Source organism: Myotis myotis, unplaced genomic scaffold (genome assembly GCF_014108235.1).
Source record: "Myotis myotis isolate mMyoMyo1 unplaced genomic scaffold, mMyoMyo1.p scaffold_m19_p_5, whole genome shotgun sequence".
In the NCBI taxonomy this organism is placed as follows: domain Eukaryota; kingdom Metazoa; phylum Chordata; class Mammalia; order Chiroptera; family Vespertilionidae; genus Myotis; species Myotis myotis.
Window position 1 is genome coordinate 58,165,288 of NW_023416357.1, and position 17,105 is coordinate 58,182,392.

General features: G+C 34.9%; 1 long non-coding RNA gene and 1 pseudogene across 1 annotated transcript in view; both read right to left on the bottom strand.

The window, feature by feature from the left end:
• The window catches only part of LOC118656637, a 36,693-nt gene that overhangs the window by 5,066 nt on the left and 14,522 nt on the right, over window positions 1-17,105 (bottom strand). The gene's annotated exons all lie outside the window — the stretch shown is intronic.
• Window positions 1,292-1,459, bottom strand: LOC118657263 (annotated as a pseudogene).

Consider the following 17,105-nt stretch of genomic DNA (forward strand, 5'->3'; position numbering starts at 1 on the left):
GATGTCTTGCCATTAAAATAATTCACACTAATTGGGTTGGTCAGATATTATAATGAATCACATAAATAAGAGCTAAATGGAATAAAATATATAACTATAATAATCATTTAAAGCATATATAATAGTAATACTAGATTTATTAACTACAGTAAACTTCTAGGACACAATCTTTTATGTGTCCTTGCATTTCTTTGCTTCTTGCTAGCAGAGGTAGTAACTGCCTTTTTTATCTTGATTATCTTCTCAAAAATGTTTGTATAGGAAAATAGCCTTAGAAAATAGATGTTGTGTCTCCCTCCAGGACAAAGATTAAGCAGGTTTACTTGCAGAGGATTTTAAAAAATTGAAGTGTATTCTGCTCAGGGGTACTCCGTTATAACACAACACCACTATATGTGTAGTATCTACCTGAGCCCCTCCATGCCACCTAGTGAGATTTTGGTACAGCAAAAAGTGCAGGCGCCATGGATAAGTGCTGTGTCTCTGACCCAGGCATTTCTTATCTTAAACGCATCCATAAAATGCAATAGGGTAATTTGTTAGATCTAGTTCTTTAACACAGCTTTGTAAAGCAGGTTCTATTATGATACACATTTTAAAAATGAATAAACTAAGGCACTTTGAGCTTAAGTAGCTTTCCCAAGGCCATACATGTAGCAAAGAGAAGAGCTAAGATTCAAATCCAGACAGTTTGGCTCCAGAATCCATACTTTCAAACATGTTACTACACTGCTGGTCACATTTACTTCTGGTTTCCTTAGAGTTACATGGTTCAGATGACCTGACTATTTACTTACCAAATAGTAATTATAACTGAGATTAATTTTGATCTGAAACTTCCTCACACAGAAGACTTGAAATATTCTTCCCAAGGAATGACAGTTAGATTTTCAACTCTATTTTCTTAATTTTTTAATCAACTCTACTCTTTAGTTCTCTTCTTTGGCATCTTACAAATATCTGGCAATAATCATTCTGTAAGGATCTAATATTCTAAAGTTCTGTAATTTTTTGGCTTTCCAAATTTAAAATATCTCTTAAGATTATTTCCTCTTGGAACAAGAAAACCAGCAAGAAATTTATGGTGTTTAACTATTTAATTTTCAATTACACTTGGTCACAATATATAATATTTCATAATGAAGTACAAGATGTAAGATTAATTATGCAGGATAGTGAACTAGTGGAAGAATAGTCCCTGGTTGAAGTATTAATGGATGTGGTAAATTCCCTTATGTATTCAGCATAGAACATTTTCCTTTAAATAATATACTCTTGATCTGATTGTTTAGAAAACAATATAATAGATGAATTGATTGCATACTCAATTTTGCATTAACAAACATACAATGCTAACATTTCAATGTATTGCTTATAGTCTTGTTTCTCCTATTCAATCTTATATGAAAAAAAAACAATTGTACTACACTTGATCTTAGCCAAAAGGCCGAGAAGCGATAGAAAAAAAAACAATTGTAATACTTCTTCTTATCAATCCTCATTTTTCCCCCCTAGTGCCCAGAAGTGTTCATGCAGGTTATGTGCTTCTTATTTATCCCCCCAAAATTTCTCACATTTGGGAGCATATGTGAAGTTTCAAAAAGACTGTGTACAATCTCTCTTTTGACTGATATAACATTCTGTAACATAGATGGCAAACACACTAAAATCTCATTTGGCATCTGAAATAAATGTCAAGTAGAATATAGACCTTTACTTGCTTAGTTCAACACACCTATAACTGCAATGCAAACAGAAAAATAGTTAGGAGTTAGTAGATCAAACATGAATTTCCTCACATAAACATTAAATCTAACCCATTCCATGTACATAATTGTATCTTCAAAACATACAGCTTAGGACAGGGTCAGAGCTGCTATATTGTATTACTGGACAGGAAACAAAAATGCAGAGGACTCATTCATTATTGACTCCTCAAATACAGAGAGCATATTACTGCTTTAGAATGAATTCTCAGTGGTAATCAAGACTGACTTTGTTTTTTAAAGATCATCTTCTTTTCTATTTCTCTACCCTTATTATATCAACTAAAAAGGATCTATTCTGTTATTCATTTGTTCCTGATAGATGAGCTTAACTCAAAGACTTAGTTAACTAAGAAATAAAAGGGATCATATAGTACCTTGGATATGCATATTAATGTGTTCTAGAGTAAAATAAAACTTATAAAAATAATGTGTAAAGAGTGGCTACAGCATTTGGACAGGTTCAAGCCTCGGACTAATGAGAGGGCATGGCTGTAAGCTTGACCTTATGGTCCAGCCCTGTGGTCCCAGGTGACTATGTGAGGCATTTTGTGGGAGGTGTAGCAAGTGCTGCCCAAACCAAGCTTGATAGTTCAAGTGCATGTAATTGAGTAGATTTGAAACCCGAGAGAACGTTGTAAACATCTTGACCATGCCCTTACTTTGCCTCGTGGAATCTGGCTATAAAATAAAGACTCAGGTTGCAGGCTGTGGTACTGTCTCTCCATCCGAGAGCAGTCTCCCACTTAGCCTCAGCTTTATTCTCTTGTCTGTCTTCTTTAATCCTTCACTGCCCCTCCCCTACGCCCCTCCCACCCCGACCTCAGGTTCACCCCTGGCCATGCTGAGCGTGGCACAATAATACATAGTCTTGTTTGTATCCAAAGTCATATCAGGAACAAATAAACATACACAAATACGCACAAAAAAGCACACCATTTTCAGTGTTGAGGGCTTCCCAGGTGAACGCAGAGTTAGCCTCTCAGTGACAGACACAGTTAACCTAGCTGTTGAAGATTTGAGGCTGCTTATAAAGGTGAGGTAGGCACCATCTTTGTGCTTAATAATCAGAATAGGAACGGAGCATACGTAAGTATAAGTAACATATTAAAACCAAAATTTTCAAAAAAAAAAAGGGTCAGTTTGGAACTACAAACAAAGACTTGCTCCAACTATAGGCACTCAACCTTCCAAACGATGCCAATTATGTTCATCCTCCCTGCTGTGCTCTGAAAAGGAGAAGCACCATGGGAATCAAAATTAAAACACGTAATTACTTTATGTTTTAAATGCAAACTATCTGTGGAAATCAGCAGGCCAATCTTTTCCCTACCCACTCAACAGAAGTCCCTCTGGTGCCTGGACAACTCCACTAATCATTTGGGTTTAAATACTTTTCAACGGCCCTGCATTCTCACTACAAACGTCTTTCCTGGTCTTGGAAAGACCTACATACTTGGTTACTATTTAACCACTTACTTATCTATTGAAGTGCCTGCCTGAGAATTAAAGCTCCCCAGAGCTGGCTGATGAGCTTTCACATAGAGTAAGTATTGTAACACATCTGGAAATTAAAGGCTCAGGGGAACAGGAGGCTAGAATAAATTTCCAAAGGCACTCCTCGGTATTTGCAGAATCGCCATTATAGAATGAAGTGTTTTCAGAGGAATAAAATTTGTATTTTATTAACAATATTAAGATCCTCCTGAAATCTTGATCATCTATCCCAATGTCATTAGCAGAGAACCAAGGCTTAAATTAGACATTATAACTGTGGAAAACAACTGAGATAAAGCCCCAAATATTTTTATGGATTTTAAATATGATTATTTCAGTTGTTCCTTATTCTTTCATCTTTTTTTGTTTGTTTAAAGTTAAACCACAAACTTTTTTGTTTCTTGAGCATTTTGCCATTTATTTTATATGTTTTTAATACTTTGCTTTAAGTTAGGAAATAACAATTACATCAATTGTGCAAAGAAAAATGCACAAAACTCATTTTGGCATTCACAGGGGTCACACAATTAAACAGTGCAGAACAGAACTAGAATGCAGATTTTTATAGGTCCTAGCCTTAGACTTTTCCATTAGAGGGTGTGGCTTTTTGTACATTTATTTATATAATTATTCTAATATATATGTGTATGTGTGTGTGTGTATATATATAATGAAAATATGTAAAATATGTCTAGTTGCTGGGACTGGGGAAGGTTATTGCATGATCTTATAAGAGTCTTATGGGGAAGAAAATTTGTTCTGATTAGGAAAACCATATATATAAAATATATTTCTTTATTGATTTCAGAGAGGAAGGGAGAAGGAGAGAGAGATGGAACCATCAATGATGAGAGAGAATCATTGATCGGCTGCCTCCTGCACGCCCCCTACTGGGGATCAAGCCTGCAACCCAGGCATGTGCCCTTGGCAGGAATCGAACCTGGGACCCCTCAGTCCACAGGCTGACGCTCTATCCACTGAGCCAAATCGCCTAGGGCGAAAACCATATATATAAAATAAAATACATCAGCTACTCATCACCTTCATCAAACATAGTACATAGATGGTAGGAGTCCAGATTAGTTGGAAAGGCAAGACAAAAATGGAATGGTAGGGAACCTGGAAGACAATGTGCTCTTCAAAATTCCCAGACTTACTTTCTTTTCCAAATTGTCTCTAATCACTGTAATTTGTGGTGACAGGTCAGCAACAAAGCATCAAAGATCACAGCAGAAAGGTGACGTGATTCACCTTGCTCTTAAAATCTTAATGCAGAACTCTGAGGTCTTCTAATTAAAGAACCAAGATAGGCATCTATTCGACCTTCACTTTGACATCTTCAAATTTAAAGCAATTCAACTCTTACTCCCACATTTAGGTTAATTTTCACTAGAAAAATGATTTTGACAGTTCCAGAAAGTCAGGTTAAGCTCATATAAAGAAAAAAGATAAAATTTCCTTCTTTTGCTGATAGATATATCCTCCAAGATAATATTTCCTGAGAGCTCAAGGATGGAGACCAAAAAAAGAGAGTTTGAAGAGATCAAGTGATCAAACATTTCATAAACAAATTATAGTGTTGGTAATTGGAGGCAGGAATTGGGTACAGGTAAATTTTATAGGATGTTAAAATAGGTTTGACACTGTGGCACACAAAATTCTAAGCTGGCCCCCAAGATTCCTGTCTCTTCTTGCACACACTTGTATAATCCCAGTATGGGCGGGGACTGCTAATATAGTGAGATGTCACTCTTATGATTAGGCTACCTGGTATGGCAAAGGTAAATGGAGCTTGAAGATGTAATTAAAGTCCCAAATCAGTTGATTTTTAGTTAATCAAAAGAAACTACCTTTGGTGGGCCTAATTAATCAGATAAAAGCCCTTAAAATGAGCAACTGATCCTTTCTGAGGTTAGAGATTCCCTTGCAGTTCTTTTATTTTTTTAAATATATTTTTATTGATCTCAGGTTGGAAGGGAGAGGGAGAGAGAGATAGAAAAATCAATGATGAGAGAGAATCATTGATGGGCTGTCTCTTGCACACCCCCGACTGGGGATTGAGCCTGAAACCTGGGCATTTGTCCTTGATCGTAATTGAATCCTTCCCTAGACCGGAATTAAACCCGGGACCCTTCAGTCTGCAGGCCGATGCTCTATCCACTGAGCCAAACCAGCTAGGGACCCCTGCAGTTGTTTAGATGCAGCCCTGTTGTAACTTGCCTTTGGGGAAGGCCGTCGGGCGTGGTATTTTGGGTGGCCTCTATGAGTTGAGCATCACCCTGGCCAACAGCCAGTTTTAAAACAGGTTCCTCAATCCTGCAAATGTAAGGAAATAAATCTTGCCAACAACCTGGATAAGCATGGAAAGAAATTCTTCCCTGATCAGGCTTAGTGATAGGAAAGCAGCCAGGCATACACTTTGAATGTCGCTTTGTGAGGCTCTGGGCAGAGGATGCATCTCAGCTGTGCCTGGCCTCCGGATGCTCAGCAACTGTTAGAGAACAAATGTGTGTTGCTTTAAGACAGTAAATGATGTGTGGTGATTTGTAATGCAGCAATGAAAAACTAATACAGACATCTCTCAAAACCAATTATTTGTTGGAATATATAATTTCTATGAAAGAAGTGAACGCTATGCTAGTCTAGACCTTGGGGGTCTTACTGATAGTGCTGCACACTTAGGTTTTGCCACTTCTATTTTGTTCTTAGAAAATATCCATCCCAGCCCTGACAGGTTTGGCTCAGTGGATAGAGTGTCGGCCTGCGGACTGAAGGGTCCCGGGTTCGACTCCAGTCAAGGGCATGTACCTTGGTTGTGGGCACATCTCCAGTAGGGGGTGTGCAGGAGGCAGCTGGTCGATGTTTCTCTCATCGATGTTTCTAACTCTCTATCCCTCTCCCTTCCTCTCTGTAAAAAGTCAATAAAATATATTTTTTTAAAAATGAAAAAAAAAAAGAAAATATTCATCCCCTGACTTCATACCTGCATACGTCCTTCCACTCACTGTCATAGCACCTTCAACTACGAGCCACGAAGTCTGGTTATCTTCACACACAAAAAAACACAAATGAGTACACACATGAACACACATAAATATCCAAGCACAGAGAGACATACATGAACTTAGCACATGCGTACAGAAACATATTGTCAGTTCAGTCCAATAACATGTATGATGCCTTTTTTTTACCCGCATGAAAAGTAAAAAAGAACATGGTAGTTCTTGTTTTATTTTTATTTCTCTTTAGTACTTAAAATATACTTATGGCCAAATGTAGCCCTGCAGTTGTATAGTAATATACATAAAATAGCATAGTGATGGTAGTTTAATGATCAACTGCTGCATTATTAATAGGAGAGGTTTTGGCTTTCCAGAAGCATCTCGAATTTGTCGCGATCCACAACATATAGCCCAATAAACATGAGGTGGGTCAGATCAGAAATGCCAAAAAATTTGGTGATCTCTAAATGTATTAAGTGCACTTTGAACTATTTACTTCCATAATTGCAATAATAGTATTTTTTTTTAAAAGCATCTTAGGTCTTGAAAGCAAATCTTTTTATCACCGTAAATGGTTATCCTATTTGCATGAATACCCAATCTTGCAGTAAAAATAACATGTTTGTTAGCAAATGTTGTAAATTGTTAATTTCACATTTTTATTTTCCCAGTTCTAGTAGCTGAATACAGAAAGATATGGTTTGAGCATAGACTAATGATTAAAAGTTTATCATGTAAATGTGATTCAAAGTTTATTTATTTATGGCTTAGATAAACAAACTTATCAAGTTGATATCAAAATACTTCTTTCCTCTGGATGAAATTAATATTTTTAATTTTTGTATATATTGGGCTTATGCATTGCTTAATAAAGATAAATTAGTTTTGATTTGCAAATATATTGTACAAAGTATATTCACAAAGTGATTAAACAAAAACGTACATAATGCAAATAAGAGTAATGCAAATATAATTGTATAAAATATTTTCTAATCAATACATAAAATAATTTTTAGAATTACTGTTTACAAACAAAAGAAACCCAAGTGGAAGTAACTGTAAGCTATTAGGCGCTTAGAATTAAATTAGGAAATATTTTAAAGGATTACAAATTTTGTCATGGGAGTAATGAAATGGACAAGATATGTAGAAAGCAACTATCAATCTGTTTCAAAAACCTGGAAAATATAGTATAAACTTTTGACTTAGTTGTTACAATTTTTCAAGTGTAATTATTTCTAGAAGACAATGCAGTAAAGTTACAAAATCTTAAAAGCCATAAAAGACAGGGATGTGACATTTCTATAGCCATTTAGGAAAAATATTAGTAAACTATTTTAAATAGAACATATTCTAATATATACTATGTCATTCTTGACAAAGATAATTAGGAGGTAATATGTAAATATGTATATGCTATATAATAAAGAACTAATATGCTAATTATACCGAACAGCCGAATGACTGTCTGGACAACATTCTGGACGACCATCTGGATGACCTTCCAGATGAAGCCAGGGCTGCAAGGGCTGAGCCCCTTGCAAGAATTTCATGCATTGGGCCTCTAGTATTTAAATATAAGCACATGACATTTTACTATATGATTTTATACTTGATTCAGTTCATTTTCCCTTTTTATTAACATTTATCTTTACTTTTTCAAAGTATAAATATATGTTCATTGTAGAAAACTTTGAAAATACAGCTTCAGAGAAAAAATGTACAAAAAATAAAGTTGTTTTAATTTTTTTTGTTATTCATTTTTTATCTATCCACCCAATGAGCATCTATTGAACACTTATTGTGGACAAGGCATAGCCCTTGTGTTAGATATAATGTTATTTTTTGTTTAAATAAAAAGCACATTTCTACTTTTATAATGAAAATCTTAGTTTTAAATTACATAGTGAGAATATTCATATTTAATATGAATATGGAAAGGTAAATGTATAATATACCATTCTTCTAGGTTTGTCCATAAGAGGAAAAACATTTCCATGGGAAGTATTATGACAGGGGTCTACAAACTATCTGGTCCACACTTGTTTTTATAAATAAAGCTTTCTTGGAACATAGCTACATCCACTTGCTTACATATTGTCTGTGGCTGCTTTTGTGCTACAACATCAGGTTGAGTAGTTATGAAAGAGACCGTATAACCTACAGAGCTTAAAATACTATCTTCCCTTGCAAAAGAAGTTTGCTAATTCCTGACTTAAGGCCAACAATTAAAAGTTGTACTTCATGAATTGCTAGACTAATAATTATTAAATACTTTCTTGATGATTACTTAGTGTTAAATTCAAGACTTCCCACCTGTCTACTTATATTTATTATCTATATGATAATAATAGCTACATTTATTTGAGCACCGACTGTGTGCCAGGAAATATGTTAAACAGACATACATACACAGATACCCCATTTATTCTTACAGCACTATGAGAAAATACTGTTTTACAGGAAACTGGATTAAATAATCCAGGATTGCAGTTTAGGTTTGTCCGGTTCCAAAGCCCAAATTTGTACTATATGGCTCCTCCATTTCTTAGTATTACTTTCCATGAATATTATATTTTATTCAAAATGAACTCTCTCTTATTCTACCAATGTGTCTAGCTCTTTCCAATCCCTCTGCTTTTTTCTCACCCTACTTCCAACCTCCCCACCCATTTATTTATATCTAAATTCTGAAAGTTGTTTTAATTTTAAATGACCTTTGCACAAAGAAATTCATAAATATTTTTCTACTAATTTTGAGATATTTCCTTTTAAATTCTAACATTGAGTATATTATACTCTAACATTGAGTATATTATATGGATATTTCTAAATATATTGCACAGAGTCTCCTTAGGTAGAAAACATTTTGAAATCTTCCTGCTACTTGGACTGCTCAGGTAAATATTTGACTGATAACTCTAGACATCTTTGGCTATGATTTAGTGACTCAATCTTTTTCAATCTTTTCAAAGGATGATAGTCCTGGCTAGTATTTGCTGATAGATTGAAAGTAGAATTAGATCTCATGTTTCTATGTGTCTCCAGTACCCATCCAAATATATTAAATTTGAGGTGAATGATGTATTTTTTTTCTGAATTACAGTTTCTTCTGATCTCTCAACTATTGTTTATTCTTAAACTTTTATGAAGAAAAATTGAGCAGTCTATCCAAAACTGACCTTGAGAGGTTCTCCATGTAAAATTAATCCCCTTTCTCCTTCCTTCCCTCCCTCCCTCCCTCCTTCCCTCCCTCCCTCCTTCCCTCCCTCCCTCCCTCCCTCCCTCCCTCCTTGTTTCCCTTCCCATTTCTCTCTCCTCTCTCTAGCTCCTTCCCAACCTCTTTTTTTTTCAACCAGTATGTATTAGACATACCATGTGCCAACCACTGTGTTAGGCACAAGGATCTGAACTGAACAAAACAGCTTTGTATCTGACCTCCCAAAGTTTAGAATCAAGGAGTCAGATTTAAATTTAAAAACAAGTATTTATAATAAAGTGTGGTAATACAAGAAAGAACACAGAGTTAAGTAAATGCTTAGCAGTGGCTTCCAATACAGTTGTGGGGAGGGAGTATTACTCAGAAAACAGTTTCTAGAAAAAAATGGCAGTTAGGTTGTAACCTAAAGAATCATTAAACATTAGACAGATGTTTCTAAGCTAAATAATGGAGGCACATGTTTACTGAGGTTTCTATCTCATTACATTGTTGTCTCCCCCTTGTGTCCAGTATCCACTAAAGTGCCTGCCATACCAATGGCATTTAATAAATGTTTAATTAATATATATATGTATATATATAATTAATATATATATATTTCTGTAAATTGACAAAGCATAATTTAGCATGTGTTTGTAAATTATACAATTAAAAAATAGCATGGATCTCAAGAATATTAATACATCTCCCATGTCTCCACTGCTAATCTTAGTCTCTATTTTCTGTTTTGTTTATACTTTATTTGTTCTATTTCTCTTTTTATTCATTTTTAAGTTTATTAGTGTACTCAGATCAATATACATTTAGCTTAACCTTCATATAATATAATTTATTACAGCTTCAATACTTATTCAGAGTTTAATAACTTATGTTAGGTATAATTTTACAAAAAATAGCAATTTAAAAACCTTCTGAGTTAATATTTGCCATTTTCTTGTGCCTGTAGGAAATTAGTTTAATAAAAGTCAGAAAAACAATATAAACAAATTGCCAAAAATTTTGAGTACGAAATAATTATCTTGCATACTGCTTTAAAAATCCTGCATATTAAGTTTTGTGTGCATATGGAATATGCACAAATTTATGCTGTTTTCAGGAGAGATCCTTTAATTAAATAAAAAAATTAAAACATACTCAAATTAATATTGTAATGTGAGCATATAAAACACAAAAGACAGTGGACTCATACATTCACAAATAAAGTAAGTTAGAACACAGCAATGCTAATTGATATGAAACACTAAGTTAATGGGGCATCTAAACATGTCATTCAAAATTGCTGGAATATAGTTAAGAAAATGAGCTAAGTAAGATTATTAAGAACTGAGCCTGCAAGGTCTTACAAGTATTTTGGTGTTTAGGGTGAGTATTGAAAATTTGTTTATATTAACTCAAATTGGTCTCAAGTATCTCATTTTCTTTTATTGCATAGTCTCAATTATCTGACAATTTAAATGCCAAAGGTGGAAATGGGTCATAATTTAATAAATACTAGTAATTTAATAGTACTAGTATATATTGTTATTGGAAACCAAGTTATTTTTGAAAACTTTAGAGGCAAGAATATATAACTTAGATGAAAATTTGAAAAAGGAAGAATTTCATTTAGTTTCCTCCAAAAATCAGGGCTGAGTTTTCAAGAGAAACAAATTTATTTTCCAGGAAACTAAATATGTAACGCACACACAATATGTGGCACAACATATATTTTTTTAAAAATATATTTTTATTGATTTCAGAGGGGAAGAGAGAGGGAGAGATAGAAACATCGATGTGAGAGAGAATCATTGATCAGCTGCCCCTTGCGAGCCCTACAGTGGGGATCGAGCCCACAACCTGGGCATGTGCCCCGATCAGGAATCAAACTGTAACCTTCTGGTTTACAGGCCGATGCTCAACACTGAGCCATGCCAGCTGGACCTGGCACAACATATTACAGAAAATTAAAATAATCTCTGAATTATACATTTATTTTATCAAATTGTTGATCAAGACTTTTTTAGGAAAGGATTTTCTTTGGATATGTGAAATTTAACAGTTCTACTATATTGTTTTGTGCACTTGTGATTTAAATGGGATAGTGAACTGTAGGTTCCATGCTTTAAGTGCACAGATATTTCTAATAGGAACATGTAACCCTGGCACAGCCATCATAGTGCAAAAATAGTCAGGTAATCCCATGGTTTAGACTTTGTGCACTGATGGAAGAAAGAAGGGACAGGAGGAAGAAAAGCAGAGATTCTAATTGATCTGGTGGCATGTGGTTCAGCTATGCCTATTCTGAAAATGCAAGGGAAATAGGGTTTCTGTGGTTTTACTTGGATGGAGGAGTAGCAAATGAAATCAATATTAGTTTACAATTTTGCTCAATTATAAAAAGATTACAATACTTTATGCTGTTAATTTCTTATTAAAATAATAGTATACTGATTTCATTAATAATATTAAAAAGTGATTCTCTCTACATGGATTGTAACCTTGGATTTGAAGATTGACGAAATAATTATAACCAGGCAAAATATCCTATTTTTAATTGATATGAAAGTAGAAGTTTGGGGTATGAAATAAGGAAAAGGGAAGTATACATTGTTACTTTATTATTTCAAGTTTTTCTTCCTAAAAGAGAATTTTCCATGTCTGAATCTGTGCTATGAATATGGTTGGAAGTAAATGTCTCATTGTCACTAGAATGAGGATAAAAAAAATACTTCTTCATGGACTCTTTTTCTTCAAATTTTGATCAGAATAAAATGAAGATGATTTTTAATATGGAAACATCATATATAGATTCAACAACAAATGAAATCATTATTGCCATCTAAGCTGACATGATTATGGCCAAATACTAGTTAAAGGTTAAGGACAGAAAAATCAAAGGTGAACTTTCATTTTTGAGTCACTTCTGATAGATTTCTACACAATAAAATATATCCCTGAGGCATGCTAAGAAAAGCAGCACTTATTCTTTAAATATAAAGAGAAGACTTGGTACTTGGAGATTTCAATATAGTTTCTTTCATAATAATTTAATGCACTTACAACAAATTGAAGCAATTAGATTTTGACTTTAATTTGCCAGCCATAGCAATTTATAATTCTTAGTAGCAAGGTTCCTGTCATTGATATATATCAAAGTATCCTTCTGGTATCAGAGGAAAGGGCTGATGTTCTTGGTAAGAGTAATCATGCCATAAGGGACAGATCAAGTTACAACGATAACCTTGAATTAAAGGTGATTCAGCAAGAGAGTGGAACTGATGTCACTATAAAAAAGGACAGGGTGTGCAGTTGCAGGAGTCATACTTTTGTTGAACAACTGGTTAGCTTTACAGTTAGAAAAAGAGATAATTGTCAACTTTCTTTTGGTCAACCAAATTTGGCTCTGAATTCACTACTTCTGTTTGTATTTGCAGACTTGGCCCAAGGTTGATTAAGCATGTTATCTAATAATTATTACATTAAGCATATTTTTAATATGGCTAATGAAGTAACCATCTCATGAATTGTTGAAAATTAAATTTCGCTATAATTTAGTTCTTGATAGTTTTGAGCAATTATCATCTCTCCCTCCCCATTTTTCTGACACAGTATGTTTATCAGTGAAATATGACCATTGTCTTATGTTGAATTCTGATTAGGGCAAAAATGCAATTTATCTTCTAACAGAGGACAAGTAAGGTAAACAGGGTGCTATTAATAATTATACTAGAATATCAGACATAAGCCAGAACTATCTCTGACCCATAATTAGGGCCATAATAATTATAGCAAATCTATTTTCCATGAAAATATCTTATGGGGTGGTCAGGAGAATCACAATATAAACAAAACTTTGATGTGATTGTGAGTGTTAGTTTTCCTTTAGTTTTCAAATGAACCTCAATTCATGAAATAAATAACATCTTGAAAAGTGGTCCTAGATTTTAATTTATGGATGTCATATTTAATTTTCTATTGATCTCAGTTCTCTAAGTTCTTTCCAATTTTTATTGTAAAACCTTATACATTAAACTAGTGACTACATTTGATGTTTGATGACAATCATGTATACTTTACATTTAATAACCAATGAAGAATAAAAAGATTGCCAACATAAACATAACTTGGAGTATCAGTTGGTTATTTTGAGGGCATTAAAATTGATAAGATATTGTATAATGTACATTTAACTATACTCCTTAAATTGTGTAGAGATTGTTTTCTATAGAATCAAGATAATACCACTGTACTTTTCTCACAGGCAACTATATATGAGGCAGTGATTAGCTAATACATGTAAATGTCTCTGTAAACTTGAAAGCACCAGGAAACAGAGTAAATCCTCTACACACAGAAAACTATTCAATTATTTCTGTCACTTCTAATTTCACCTTGATCAGGAAGCCACATCTAACCTCCCTTCGATGACAGTAACATCGCCTCTGAATTTCCCTGGAAAGAGGCAGGTTGGTTTGCAGCAGGTAAAGTCTGCATGTGTCTGCATTCTGAGTGTGTCATTTACTACTTTTGGTGACTCAAATGCAGCCACAGCTCAGGACTTTTGACAGTTAGTGGGGATAGAAATTACTGCAATAATAATGACTTGAATATATAGACAAAATTTTTAACATCATCATGACTTATTGCTAGAAGACACTGAATAAATGCATTAGACACACATCATCTCTTTTAATTACCATTTTAAAGCTTCACTAGTTCTTTTATCCTTTATGTTTAATAAGCTATTAGAACAGTTTCATAGTATCTTCAAATTAAACTTTTCTTCCATTAAATATTAAACTTTAAAAATGATTGAAATAGTTTAGTACATAGTTGAAAACTGTTTCAAATAGAAAAAGTCCGAGATAATTCTCCTTTGCGGTTCTTTCATATATGTATGTACATAATAAGCTGGAAGAAACTCCTTAATGAAACCTATACCTTACAAAGCAAAAACTTGAAACCTGCCTTGGAAAGAGGGGAAAATGAAGTCCTACACCTTCCAAGGAGATCTGAGTAAAGGATCTGAGTTAATAAGAGATAAAATGTGTAGAATCATATACAATAGCATATCAGTCTCTAGGTCCCCTGAAAACAATATGCTTTTGTATTATTTTATATTCTGATACTCAAATGGATAATGATGAGTTAATTATGCTAATTCAGTTCATGGCACATTATCATCATGGTCCATGCAGTCTCTCTCTCTTGTTTTCTTTATTTATTCTCTTTTATTACCATATTAGAGGCCTGTTGCACGAAAAGATTCATGCAATAGGCCTTCCCTTCCCTTGGCTGCTGGCACCGGTTTGCCTCTGGCACCCGGGACCCAGGCCTTCGCTCTGGCCGCTGCTCCGGCCTCAGGCTGTCAGGCTTCACTGCCCCGGCCCCGGGGCCATCAGGCTTCCGCTCCGCCGCTTGGAGCCTATGTATGCAAATTAACCACCATCTTTGTGGGTTAATTTGCATACGCTCCTGATTGGCTGGTTAGCATAGCAAAGGTATGGTCAATTTACATGTTTGTTTATTATTAGGTAAGACTAGAGGCCTGGTGCACAAATTTAAACATTGGTGGGGTCCCTCAGCCTGGCTGGTGATCAGGGCAATCAGGGCCAGCTGGCTGGGGGGAGGGACCGTGGGAGGTTGGCTGTGGGAGTGCACTGACCAGCAGGGAGCAGCTCCAGCATTGAGCGTCTGCCCCCTGGTGGTCAGTGCGCATCATAGCATCCAATTGACAGGTCGTTTGGTTGAGTGGTCGTAATGGTCATTTGGTCGACCGGTCTTTGGTTGCCTAGGCTTTTATATATATAGACTAGAGGCCCAATGCACAAAATTCATGCACTTGGGGGGGGTCCCTCAGCACAGCCTGCGCCCTCTCATAGTCCAGGAGCCCCATGATCGATCACTCCAAAGAGGTAGGTCCTGCCCGACCAGCCACGGCTCTGTGATGGATCACCCCCGCAGAGGGAGGCCTCACCCACCTGCCACAGTCCACTGGTCAGTGGCCTGGGCCTCCCTCTGCAGGGCAATCATGGGGCAATGGCCAGGCCCCCAACCAATCACATCGCACCTGCCTTGGCTGGCCTGGCACCAGTGGGTGTCATAGAATGGTTGTCTGGAAGGTCGTCCGGACAGTTGTTCTGCTGTTCAATCATTTGGCTGACTTGCATATTATGCTTTTATTATAGATTCCACATCTATTTCTATTTTCCCAATAGTTAACATATTAATATGTTTAATGTGTATTTGGATGTTTAGGCAAAAGTGTGTCATTTTTGTGTGCATGTATTTTTTAAATATATTTTTATTGCATTTAGAGAGGAAGGGCAAGGGAGAGAGAGAATCATTGATCAGTTGCCTCCTGCATGCCCCTGACTGAGGATTGAGGATTGCAATCTGGGCATATGCCCTGGCCGGGAATTGAACCATGACCTCCTGGTTCAGAGGCTGATGTTCAACCCCTGAGCCACTCCAGCTGGGCTATGCGCATGTATTCTTTATGTATTGTGTTATATAAGACTATATCTACTATCTTTCTTTACTTTTCTTACTAAACATTTTTAAGAAGATTCATATTTCTGAATGTACCTCCAATCTATTGCTTAAACACTCAATCTTTCATTCACAATACTTCATGATGTGCATCAACTTCATTTTTATTTCTACCCTTCTAGCAATGCATTCTGAATTTTCCCCAAACTTCCTCTAACTATAAATATTGCTGCAATAAACACTGATGTATATATCTCTCTGAAGTGTGAGAATTTTTTAGAACTATGCACCAAAGAGTGGAATTCCAGGACAATATGACATACATAATTTTATTTTATTAGGAAATGACAGAATCTCTTCAGAATGATTATTACAACCTGTGTTCCTAGCAGTAGTAGATGGATATTCATATAGGTCATAATTATGCCAACACTTTGTATTATCCAGCTTTTTAATTGCTGCCATTTAGTAAATATAACATATTTCACTTTTACATTTATAAATCTCTCATTATTAATGATTGTGAGCACTTTTTTATGCTTATTAGCTTTTTTATATTTCTTAGCTTTTTTATGTTTCTTCATTATTTTTATTTCCACTGCTATAAAAAATATTCCTATTCACTTTGTCAATTTCAATTCCTTTGTCAATTTTTCTATTGGGGCAGACTTTATTTTGGGGAATTCTTTTGTTACTCTGCTATTTGTAGATCTCAAATATCTTTTCTAATTCTGTTTTATATATACTAAATTTCCTTGGAGTCCATATTGAACATAAATTATTGATTTTCTGTAATCTAATTAAACAAGATGTTTTCTCTATAGTCTGTGCTTTTGAAATTTTAAGAATTCCTTTTTTTATCACTGAAGGTACTTTCCAACATTTCCTACTGAAATTTTTATAGTTCTGCCCTTACCATTTAGTATCTAATTCTTTTGGAAACAATCTTATTTTTCTCCACATAATAAGATAGATTATCTAACACTATGTACTATACAACTTATCTTTTATTTATTGACCTGTAGTTTTCCTTTACTGTAAATTAAGTTTCTATATATTCTTTTTGTCTCTGAACTTTTCTATTCCACTGGACTATTGTCTGTGTGTCTGACACCATACCACAGTTATTATTATGGCTTTGTAATCCAT